Genomic DNA, 9,510 nt, shown 5'->3' with positions numbered 1-9,510 from the left:
GCCCCCTGGCCTAATGATCTCTTACCAGATCCACCTGTTTCTTCTGCTATTTATGTCACCAGTTCCCAACTCATGGTGCTAGATTATTCGAGCTTCCAGCGAGTCTAGTTCTAGCGTTACTCTGTATGTGTTTGTTCTGCCTGATATTGACCTGTTTCTGCCCCTGGACTTCTGAGTTTTGGCTGCTTCTGTTCTGCTCTTTTTTGCCTGTTCTGTTTCTTTGGATTTCACCTGTTGCCGATCTTGGACATGTCTTCTGACCACGGCTTGGATTATCCCTCCTGGATCCCTCGTTTTCTCTTTGTGCTCTGGCTGCTACTGGTCGCTGCTCCTCTTCCCTTCTGGATCACTGGTTCAGGCTCAGTTTCAAGCTGCGGAGCTCAGCTCCTCTGGACTTCACTCCTACTTCTGAGCATAGACTGAACTTTGCCAGGTTGGTGACTTTCAGCTCATTGTGAGCTCATTCTGAGTACACATCCCCGCGGCATATCCAGTGAACCCGCCCCAACTAATGAGTAGCCACAAGTAGCTTTTTCAATAAACTTCTTTGAAGTAATCACTGTCTGTCACGTCTGAATTCTGGGTCCAATCCTCTGAGCTTCTGACATGTTCAGAATGATTTACAATATTTATCATACACTACCCACAGATCTTGGTTTACTTTGTATATAATTGTATTTCTACATATACAAAAACATATTACACATTCACATTTACATACTTGGCAGTGTACACAAAGCTGTTCTGAATCAACCATCTGGAGAGACGTGACAAATGTTTTGAGTCAAATTTTACTTTTTACAAAACTAAATACTACTAATAGTTTTTGGACCAAATGAACCACATTTTAAAGTAAGCACACAGCTTCAGATAATACAACTAGAGGTAACCAGCCAAGCTCATAATCCGGGTGTAGTGATGGACTCAGACCTGAACCCTCAGAGGCGCTTGAAGACAGTAACATAGATGTCCTTCAAACACCCAGAGAACATGTCCGGGAAATAATAGAATAATGTCTCATCAGTTACTTTAAAAAGTAGTGTCTGTGAGTAGAATTGATTACTTTGTCTTAATATGTCTGCTTAATAAGCCAAACAGACAGCTGCAGTTGATCCAGAATGCTGCTGTCCGTGTTCTCACCAAAACTAAGAAAGTAGAGCACATACACCCAAGTCCATACACTGGCTCCCCCATCTCAGAGAATAGATTTTAAAACACTTTTGTTAGTCTAAAAATCGCCGAATGGCGTAGCTCCAAAATACACTATGGATTGTTTTTTAGCATATTAACTGCTCAAGTCTGCTCTGCATACCAAGAACCAGAACCATAGATAGAGTAGGAACGCCCAGAAAATCTGTAAAAGCACTAATCCAGTTGACAAAAACATTCACTGAAACTGACCTTGTGATATCTAAACATTATTTTAAGTTTGCAGTTGAAATTAGCTTTATTTTAATAATAACAATTTTCTTCTTTTTTCAAATGTATTGCCATATATTTTACCCTGTGTGTTTTTCTGTTCTATACAGCTCTTTGAATTGTCTTGCTACTGAAATGTGCTGTATAAATAAACTTGATTTGCTTTGTAAAAGTTTTCTTTACACTTGACACTCATGCACCACTTTGTGTTGGTCTGTCATCAAAACTGCTGTAAAATAAAACATAGAAATGAACATTAAGAAACAAGATTAGGATTACTTTCTTAAAACACTTCAAGTCAGCAATTTTAAACATTTTTGTTGAGAGCCCAGTTGGTATTAAAATTGTCAATTCACTTTAACATTTTATAATTTTAAAGTCTCTCTATACACCAAACTATATGTCATATTGACATTACTATCCTGTAAACTGAAACCAGATATCAGCAATAGGAACTTAATGTCACATTTTAGTGAATTTAAAAAAAAAGTGTGGTTTAGCATAGATCCACAAGAAGAAAAACACATGTTATTGCCTGGATGCACTTCCACACTGTACTCTATTGTTATTCTCTATTTTATTGTTCACATCTGTTATATTTTGCAATATATGGCTTTCTAACAGTGTAGGACTGCCAAAAGTTTATAACAACCTTGGACAGAACGGTTTGACCATCTTCATGGCTAACTGAATTTGATGGAACTCTGAAGGATGTATTCATAGAAAACAGTGATGGAATTCTGTTTTTGTTAAAAAATTATCAAAGCCACAATTGCTTACTGGGACAATATGTGACACACTTTTCTGTTGGTAATGCACTGCTTCATAATTCTGCTTATAAGAAGTAAAAAACATATTTTTGAAGTTCTTAGCAGCCTGTTCTAAACGTGTGGCTAGATTTTTTGTGATATATTCTTTTTGACTGACACATCAGTGTGTGTATATAAGCAGTGGTTTTGGCAGAAGCCTTTAGCCTTTCTGCCCCATTGGGAAAGAAGCTTGTAAACCATATCCAAACTGAACTTTGCCACCATCAATGAACCCTCGTGGGGTACAGGCCCAAGGGTTTTGAGACTGAGCCACACTATGAGAGTGAAATACAGGAAAATACTAAATGCACACAAATATCATATTAAGATTGATATAAATGGGTGGTCCAGTGTTTTAGTCTGTATATTATTGCTTTATGTTTCTTGAAAGGAATTTTGTCTATTCAGTCCTTCATTTTTGTGCTAATGTATATGTACCAAGCATTTAATTTCTTTTTCTTTCAGTACTTCATTCCTGGCACTGCCATACATCATACACCAGGCCTTTCCTTCCCATGTTGATTTTTTTCTCTCTTTGTCCCCGTCATCAGTCGACATAAATACCCAGTATGTCACAGCAGGCTGTGCTCCGAACGCCCACTCAGTGCTTATCTCTACAAAATGTGAATCTGTTATTCTACAATAATGGAAACCATGTTGGTAACATCTTAACATATTACATTCACTCAAGCACACTGTGAAACTCTATCTTGCCGCTGTGTCAAAGCTCTTTTTATACAGCGGGAATGTGGGGGGATGTGGTGAAACACAACGTTTTGCCCAAAGCACAAACTATGTGAATGCACACAGACTACAAGGTTTCTTTTTTATTCTTTATTTATATTTTTTTTTTTTAGAGGACAATTCAAAAAAGGAGAAAACACAGGAGTATTGTATGCTTTAATGTTTTGAAGCTCTTGTATGTCTCTCTTTTTACGTTTGCAGACTCGTAGAGGTTCAGATTTCTGCAGGCAATTTGTTTCAGGTAACTGGAGCTTTCAACAGCAGTTGAGTGTGTCTTGGGAACTATTAGGGAAAAAGGGCATGTTCAAGCTTTTCAAAATGTTGATGGATCCAACATAATGAGCATGTAACTGATCACAAAGATAGACAGATAAGATTTTTGTCCTGCGGTTAAGAATATTGCTACATGGGAGAGAAGAAAGTTACCGTAAATAGAGCGCAATCTAGCATTTGAGATATTAGGGTTAGGTCACACATTGTTATTCACTTACTGTTTCTGTTGGGAAAGCTGTAGGCTTTTTCTCTTTTGTTGCCAAAAATCTTTGAATTCAATCTTTGCACAGTCAGCATACTGGAGGCAAGAGCAGCTAACTGTTAAGTTTTGTTATCATACTACTAAAACTGTCAACAAGTTTTATGTCTGTTAATGTTCATGCTATGCATTTTAGGTTTCTTTAGGTGCTATTTTGTTTCATTGGTAAAGTCTTCACAAGCTCCCTTTATGTTTTTTTAAATAGTTTTTCTTTTTTCTGTGAGCCGAGGAAAAGAGGAAGGAGAAATGCTCCAGGTAAAACATTGCTATTTAGGACAGGATCCTATGGAGGGCATTAGGGAGGCAAGAGGTTGAGGTTTTTCTTTTCTTTCTTTATTTAAGTGCAGACAGTTTTCATTTACCCTCCAGTGTTCTCTCAACTGAGACAGTCATCACACATCGATGTCTGAGGTTTTGGAGGACATATGGTAATGAGTTTAGAATGACTGACTGATGTGGCTTCGACTGTTGGGCTTTTAAAGAAAGGGGGCTGCAGCACAACATGGACAGGGGAACAGGTTTATAACAGACTTTGCCAGCAGCCATAGTGAGAACCGACCAGGACATTTGTCCCGGGAGTACATCTGAGGCTCAGGCTGTCATAAGGTAATTAGGTCCATGGTTATAGTATCTGTAGGAAAGGCTGATCCCAGACCTGTGGCTCTAATGGCGGTCTCATGTTATGAAAATGTCCTTGAAGCCTTCCCCTTATGCAGAGCCATGATAGGGTCTATCTTAAGAAAAACTTTGTTTTGACTCTCATTTTCCTTTAATGTCAAAGCCTTAATCATTGCCCAAAATCTAACTATTACCAGTGGTGGCACCAGATAATTGTGTATGGTTGGTGGGTGGAGGGTGTGGGGGGCAAAGGATGGGGCTAAGTTTTTATAGGGGGGTCCATTGAAATTTTTAACCGTAAATATGGTAGCACTGTTGCCTTGCAGCAAAAAGGTTCAAGGTTCTATTTGTGGAGTTTTTCTGCATGGACTTTGGATGTTCTCTCCGGGCATATTGGTTTCCTCCCACAGTCCAAAAACATGTCTGTTGGGTTAATTGGCTTCACTACATTTTTTTAGGTATTAGTGTGTGCATGATTTATGTCTCTGTGCTTCTCTGTGTTACCCTGCGACAGACTGGCGACTTGTCCTGGATGTACCCCGCCTCTTGCCCATACACAGGCGGTGATAGGCACTGGCCCCACCACAACCCTGATGGAATAAGTGGGAGAAGATGGATGGATGAATGGAAAAAAGAGGCCAAAACAAAATTGAAGCAAACTAGAGAAAACTACTTTTCAATAGTTAAATTGGAACATCATCCTCATCCTTTTCTTAGATTCTAATCTTTTATCCTGTTATTTATATTAATAATTTAGTTAATGCTGTATACATAAAATGGTACATCTGTATTTTATTTTAAACTGTATTCTTGTTTAATCAGTTTAGTTTACACAATATGACATGTAGTGCTTACTGTTCACACTCTAAGAAAGGTTTAAGTTGGTTTAACCAATTTTGGTTAGATTAACCAATGTATTGGTCAGAAACTGACCAAGCCATTGGTCTTGGATCAACCAATTACATTTTTTAACCACACAACCAACAAAAATGTTAACTGATGGTTTACTAATCTGACTGTTTGGCTTTAGTCAAGTGCAGTGTGTAATAGTTTTGGACCTAGAGGACAATTACAGTGATGTGTACATATGTTCCATGCACATCATGTCATTAACCTTGGTTGTAACATTAGTATCATGTATTAAATTCTAAAAGATGTTACCCTCGACAATGGCATTAGATGCAAGGGTTTGCCCTTCAATTGAAGAATTGTGGGTTCAGATTCTGGCCACCGCTGTCAAAGTTGCTAAACTATTTATTCATCATTTGGGTTAACCTGATTGGTAAAATTCCACCAACTTTTTTGTTGTATTGACCAATCTGTTTTTAAAGTGCAGAAACATAAACATTGGGTTCACTGTAAACTACTGACAGCCCATTCTCTATACTACTGCTCTAATGCTCTTACAAGAATTTCCCTTCAGGGACCTGTTGTGTTTTAAGGCTTCAAGACCTTCAAGATAAATCTGGGTGTGAGAGAGAAAAAAAAAAAAATCCTGCTGCAAAACCACAACTGACCATGACATTTTTAACTGAAATCTTTCTATAACATGTCACATAAGCAAAAGCATATATAAGTATCAACAATTAGACTGAAGCACATATGGAAAGACAAATGTGCCGCCAGTTCAATTAATTGAAAATGAAATATTTCCATTTGGAAAAAAAATTTAAATGAGGCTTAAGATGCACGCAAACAAATTATTAAACTACATTTGTAGGCATGATTTATCTAAATACTTAATTAAAAAATTAAGACTCTAATTATGGATATTAAATAGCAAAAGTTTTAGAAACTTGTAGTTTTTATGGGAATGGTGATGTTTCAGATTACTTTTTATCATGTATTATATTTTATTGTTATGAAGTATGGTTTTGGTCTTGACCTTGACTCCCCTTCTCTCAGTCTTGGTGTTGAATAAATGAAAGAACCACTCTTCAATCTAATCTGATCCGATTGTAGCTTAAAACCCTCTTTATGCTTTCCAATTTAAATAAATACCATTGTTTGTTTCTTTTTTTCATGCACTGTCATGAATAAAAAAACACTGTTGTTGAATGTACAGGGCCCATAATTTGGTGTTATGCTCCTGCAGACACTCTAGACAGTACTTTCAAGGAGGTCATAGAACATTCACACTAGTAATGGTACCTTAAACCATACATTTATCACAGCAACAAGGACAGAACAGTTCTTGTAATATTATGCGGGTATGTCTATTTACAGTAGCTTTAATTGGCTTTGCCTTGAACATCAGTCAATTAAAAGCTAACCATAGACTGTAACATATATTGAAATACCGGAAATGTGTCATATCACCATAATAGAATAAAATTGTAATGCAGTATATATATATATATATATATATATATATATATATATATATATATATATATATTTATATCATCTGGATCCACCTCTGCCAATTTTCTCCTGCTCCCCAAACCTTATCAACTGCCAATAGCATCAAAGCCTCCTGGTCAGGGTCACTTAAGCCCCCTGCAATCCACCTTCTCCCCCTTCACCACACCGGTCTAGCTCATCATCGGCAATGCTCAGCTCTTTTTCTTTTTTTCAGGGTCTAATTGCTGTAGATATTTATATTCATTCATATGAATAAACTCTCAGATTGCCTCTTAATCTCTGTGAGTTACTCCAGGTAGAAATAAATGGTTAATGATAGTTGACTGAATACCAGCAATCATGGCTTCTTTGAATTAGGAATTTGGACAAAAGTTTTTTTTTCTAAAATGTTTTTAGACAAACTAAATGACATTTATTTCATAGGTCAATCCTTATTTCTGTTCTGAGAAACTAGACTGGATTAAGACCTAACCCTCATAAATGTGAGGTTTTATTTTGTATTAAAAAATAAATGCTAGTAATCATCAAAGAGCATATTGACTCTAATTGTTTCTAATGTTTTAAAGAACATTACACTGTTCTCAAATACCCTCTATCTTCTTTCCAATCGTAGCTTACTAACTAGCTCCACTTAATCCCTTGGAGACCTGACAGAACTTTGTATAACCCCTTAGTTTTACATATGTCATATACAATTTGCCACACAGAGGCCAGGGTGACGTTCACCTCTAGAAGAGACAGATGCCTCAGTCAAAGTCCCGACCACTTATGTACCTCTCTGAAGTCAAGGGTATGCTTTGAACTCAAACAGGTTCATTTTCTGCCTTGCCGTTATGTGTTTTTTTTTTTTTTAATTCTCCTCCACACTCCGCATCATTTGTAGTCTCATACTCATGCTAATGATGCAGATTTCACAGGGTGTCAGAAGCTCTGGAAAATTATGTCTCTACACTGATCATTTGCCTACCAGCTGGGTCAAATTTACTGCATATATATCCGCAGAGGTGTTAACACTTTGTGATCATACAGTATATAAAACAAAACAGGAAAAGTGTAGAAAATGATGACAATGGGAACTGCCATCATCAATCTCTACCAACTGATTGAAACTGAAATATCATCAAATTAGTGGCACCAGATGAAGACAGGAGGTTTCTTCTACTCTGGTAAAGACCTCAACATCATCTGTCACCCCACCTTGTGACACTTGGAGTAATTCTCTGGCCAGCGTCTGTAAAACCTGAACCCTACATTTCTACTTCACTAGGTCTCCTTCCTTGCCCTTTTGCAGTGACACCCTGGGTGGCATCATCAGTTATGACAAGAGAATAAATCGAGCGTCTACCTTTGCCTTGTAACCAATGGATGTCCGTGACAGCTCTATGAACTCCTGAGGATTTTTTTCCCCTTCTCTCACCGTCTCTTTTCACTCTCCCTTTTTTTAAATCTCCAGAGGCAGACATTGGAATCCTGCTGTCAGCATAACCAGAGAATATTAACAGGGCTGGCCCCACCTGGCCCCATCGCTCCCCAACCTGTCCCCTCCCTGTAATTATCCCTTAGCCCTTTTTCCCATTAACCTACTCCCTTTGATCCCCACACATGCTGATATTATGCAAAACTGCTGAATAGAGAGACTGAGGATGTGCAAAACAGTAAGCAGTTACCCATGGTTTCCGATTTCCTTACTTATTCTCATCTTCTTTTGCTCTCTATCTCTTCCTAATTATCTGCCTCTTTGTCATGGATTAAATTAATTTCAAAGGAGTCTGTCAAGATAGAAAAGGAATGAAGAAGAGACGGATAGAGTGTATGTGGGGGGGATAAAAGTACTGGACATTTTTACAAGCCATCAAAGATGAATAAGGCTGAAAAAGCTGGCTGCTAAATAACTATTTCCCTTTTTTTCGCCTCATGGATGTATCAAGTAAAAGCTCTTCATTAGGTCTGGGGCCTAAAAGCAAATACCAGAGTCTGCACAATGCCGAAGGTCTACAACTGACCTTTCTTTGGTTTTAATCATTGCAAGTCTTGACAGCTTAATAAGCTGAAGGTGCTGGGTTGCAGCCTAGCGTAATAAGGCCCACACCAAAGTCTTGGCCACCTATGATTGCTCCCATAAGTCTTAGCACATCTGGCCACGTGTCCTTGGGTGAGAACGATTTTCCAAAACTTTCCAGCACCATAGACCTTCGTTAGGACCATGGATGATACAGTGCAGAGCCTCCTTGTGCAAAAAGGGCTATATAATTGTAAATCTCCACTTTTGTCACTACCATTCTTCCAGCTGACAATGCATTGCAGCTCCACCCCCTAACACCTTGGAGAGTTTAACATCTGAAACACACTCATAACCAGGGGTCTATTTTGTAAATCACACAAACATATTCATTCCCTTCTGGATAAAAGTGTGCTGTGGCATAGGAAATATATTGTACACTATATGTAAATTTTCAATTGTTTATTACTTCAATGGATAGGATCTGCACCATTAAGGATACAAAATGAAGTTCATATTTCTGGGAGCCATAAAGTTGGATTTTTAAGAAGACAGCTTTTTTCATCTACCACTTTCTCACTTTTGCTGTTCTAAGAGGCAGAAACTAATCCACAGCTGAGGACTATTGTAGTTGCATTAAAATGAGTGGGTAATCTCCAGTCATTTGCATTCTTAAAGAAATACATTGCTGCTAACCATAGAGTTGACAATTATTTAACCAACATAAAAGCAAGTAAAAACAAAAAAAAAATTGAAATAAGAAATATAGAAATAAATCCATCATAGATTAGAGGTTCTTTTTACACGGAATATATGTACAGTATGCAAACATGCCTTTTTCAATCCAAAATAACTGAAAAGCATTTAGCATTATATATTTATTTTACTTAATGTAAGCCTTGTATCTGTTTATCTTCACCTACACCCAGGGACCATATTAATATTAGTTTGTTTTTTGTTTTTTTATATACAAATAGTGATTCAAGCTTTTGCATGTCAACAGCTCAATGCATTCAGGCACACTG

Source organism: Cyprinodon tularosa, unplaced genomic scaffold, assembly GCF_016077235.1.
Source record: "Cyprinodon tularosa strain WSP-4 unplaced genomic scaffold, ASM1607723v1 ctg74, whole genome shotgun sequence".
In the NCBI taxonomy this organism is placed as follows: Eukaryota; Metazoa; Chordata; class Actinopteri; order Cyprinodontiformes; family Cyprinodontidae; genus Cyprinodon; species Cyprinodon tularosa.
This window is presented reverse-complemented; position numbering follows the sequence as displayed.